The sequence below is a fragment of the Chrysochloris asiatica genome, unplaced genomic scaffold (genome assembly GCF_000296735.1).
Source record: "Chrysochloris asiatica unplaced genomic scaffold, ChrAsi1.0 scaffold00360, whole genome shotgun sequence".
Lineage (NCBI taxonomy): Eukaryota > Metazoa > Chordata > Mammalia > Afrosoricida > Chrysochloridae > Chrysochloris > Chrysochloris asiatica.
In genome coordinates, this window is record NW_006408878.1 from 2,101,837 (window position 1) to 2,105,174 (window position 3,338).

Below are 3,338 nucleotides of genomic sequence, written 5' to 3' on the forward strand. Positions count from 1 at the left end.
TTTGGTTGGTTGATGATGCATGGATGGGATTGTAACCATGGCAATGAAACAACATACGATAGGATGAATGTAAAGCTAATGTTCTCCCATGTAAACTATCACATAATTCACAATAAAACATTTAAAAAAAAAGAGGATCGAAAGTTCACGCTGTGGTCCCGTGGATCTGTGTCTTACTTCAACAGTGTTTGGATGGAATAGATCCAGGGACTCCTCCATCTCCAGCCTCGGACCACCTCCAACGGCTACTTTAGGTGCAATCTCTTCTCTGGAACCATCTTCTTGAGCATTCCCTGTTATGGGGACCAGCTAAACACTGGTTGTGTGTGTGTATGTGGTTAACTCCAAATCTTCGACCAACCAAGAGATCTCAGATTTGTCAGAATTAATTATTCTGCTGAAGCAGAGGCTGGCATCAACCACCTGGTTAATCTGCATCTGCAGGCCTCTTACACCTAACTCTCTCTGGGCTTCTTTTTCATTCGCAATGATGTGGCTTTGGAAGGTGTGGGGCACTTCTTCCATGAGTTGGCAAAGGAGAAGCGCGAGGTTGCTGAGCATCTCTTGAAACTGCAAAACCAGCGTGATGGTAGCACACTTTTCCATGACATGCAGAAGCCATCCTAAGATGAGTGGGGAAGAACCCTGGATGCCATGGAAGCCACCCTGGCCCTGGAGACGAATCCATGCCAGTTTCTGCTGGATCTGCTCACCGTGGTGCTACCCACACAGACCCCCCCCAAACACCTCTGTGATTTTCTGGAGAATCATTTCCTCCACGAGGAGGTGAGAATTATCAAGAAGATGGATGACCACTTGACCAACCTCCATAGGATGGCCAGTCCCTAGGCAGTGCTGGGCAAGTATCACTTTGAGAGGCTCACTCTCAAGCATGACTAGGAAGAGCCTGTGGAGTCCCGCACCCTGTGAAGGGCCTTTCAGCTTTCCCCTGCTCTCTGCAGATCTTCTGCCTGAACCTTGGTCTCCAGACACAAGAGCAGCACAGTCAACTCCCGGAAGCCCCTCTGCCCCAAGCCATAGTAGACCAAATGAAAACAATAAGGCTTCCTTTTACAGCAAAAAAATTTTATCCCTATGTTACGCCAAAGAACAGATCCACCAAAATAACTGCTGCCTCTTCTGTGATCAGAAGCTGCCTCCACCTTGGGAAGCTGCCAATTCCATAACCACTAGGCCTCACCATGGTTAAGATGAAAACACCAGCAGGAAGGAAGCTTGATTATGAAAGTATGATCCAGGGTCCACCCAACCACGAATGGCAGAGCTTGCTGCTACTGCTGCCTTTTTTTTAGATCATAAAGTATCTTCTTCCCCAGCATAACAATGCCATATTCTGCCTCTGAATGCTCACAGCTAGTGACTGGGCTCTAGCACTTGTGCTAACACTGAGAGCAAAACATTGCAACATCTCCATGGTAGAAGAAATAGCAGAAGCTAATCTCTGCTTTATTTCTACCTTCTCAGGCACCTAAATCAGTACAGCTAGACTCATGTTGACTAAGAGATGTTTCAGAGAAGTCTTGTTGGGAACAATGCCCCATAAAGCTAAGACCTTAATAACATTCATTTCTTTATCCCCAAGGAAGTCTAAGAGAGATCTTTTTATTGTTGTTTTTCTTTTCCAGCAATTGCAAGATCAAAGGGTACACTAGGAGGAGACTGGAACAGATTTTGAAAGATGGTAGATCATATCTACCATGGAATATTTTTACTTATTACATATTATCTTAAGTACATAGCAAACATCTGATACAGACATGGTGTTGTGCATAGCCCAAGCAGTCAGTAACATTTTCTGAGAAATTCATGACTCCATTGTCCTCAGTTTTCATCTCCTGGAGGACATAATCTAAACTGTTTAGTTTTCCAGCCACCATTCACTGGATCATACATGAACAGCTACTAATAAGAGTGGTAACCATGACAAGTGTTCTAGAAAGCTCTACAAGAAAATATATATTCTCCCCAAAAAACATAATCTCTAATAAGAAAATAAGGAAAAATGTTGAATGAGTATTAAGTAATAAAAATATAAAAATATGTTCTACATCAAACTATGAAATGTATAATTCTTTGTTGTTGTTAGTTGCAATAAAACTTTCCCAATCCTGTGCTATCTTCATGACCATTGATATGTTTGAGGGACTACTGTATGGTGCTTATGAATGTGAAGGGCTCATTTTCAAGTACTAGTTTAGATAGTATTCTACTGTGATACACAGTATTTTCATTGACTAACTTTCTGAAATATGTTACCAGGTCTTTATACATAGTCTGTCTTAGTCTGGAAGTTCCATTGGACTCTGTCTACCATAGATAACCTTACTGGTATTTGTAACACTGTTGGGATAGTTAAGGATTTGTGTCAACTTGACTGGGCCAGGATTCTCAGTGTTTTGGCAGTTGAGATGTGGCTCTCCCCATGCTGTGACTTAATGTGATAAAACATTAAGAGAATTAAGGATGGGATGTTGTTATTGCTAAGTAGACCTTCTAGTAGGTTCAGACTCATAGTTGCCCTATATAGGGTTTCCTAGGCTTTAAATTTTTGTGGTTGCAGAACCACCCTGAATCCCATCACCAACCTGATCCAATTTATGGGATATTCCCACAGGTGTGGCATACATGCCTTTTATCTTACAAGAGACAAAAGGAGAGAGACTTTAGCAGAGAAGGAAGGACCTACTACTATCAAGACAGAAGAGCTAGGAGTGGAGTGCATGCTTTGGGCCTGGGATTGTTGCACTGTGACGCTCCTAGATCCAGAGGAAAACTGATACCAAGATACATGGAGAACTCCAAAGAATGCTGTAAAGATGCTGAAAGGAGATCAGGACCTAACTCCAGAGTTGGTGCTCTGAATTTGGACTTCTAGTTCTGGTTCTAAAAAGCATCCACTTGTGGTATTTCTGTTATAGCAGAACTAAGATAACTGATGACATAATTTCCAGCACCATAACCACACACTACAAAAGGTCATTAAAAACAAAAAATAAGGAAAAGACCCAACTGGATGACAGAAGAGACTGTGAAACTTGAACTCTGGCAAAGAGATGTGAAAGTAAATGGAAGAAATAAGGATGTACTAAAGCTGAACAGAAAATAGCAAAAGACAACTTGAGAAGTCTAAGTAAAATATTATGATGAAATGTGCAAAGAACTGGAATCAGAAAACCAAAGGGAAGAACACACTTAGCATTTATCAAGATCAAGGAACTGATGAAAAATTGCAAACTTCAACTTGCAATATTGAAGGATTTTATGGGCAAAATATTGAATGTGGCAGAAAGCATCAAAAGAAGATGGAAGGAATACAC

General features: G+C 41.4%; 1 protein-coding gene and 1 pseudogene across 1 annotated transcript in view; one reads left to right on the top strand and one right to left on the bottom strand.

Annotated features, from left to right (window-relative positions):
• LOC102831076 overlaps positions 1-900 on the top strand; it is a 201,746-nt pseudogene extending 200,846 nt beyond the window's left edge.
• Positions 1-3,338, bottom strand: part of PDE4D (phosphodiesterase 4D, cAMP-specific) — a 2,172,274-nt gene that overhangs the window by 2,030,694 nt on the left and 138,242 nt on the right. The gene's annotated exons all lie outside the window — the stretch shown is intronic.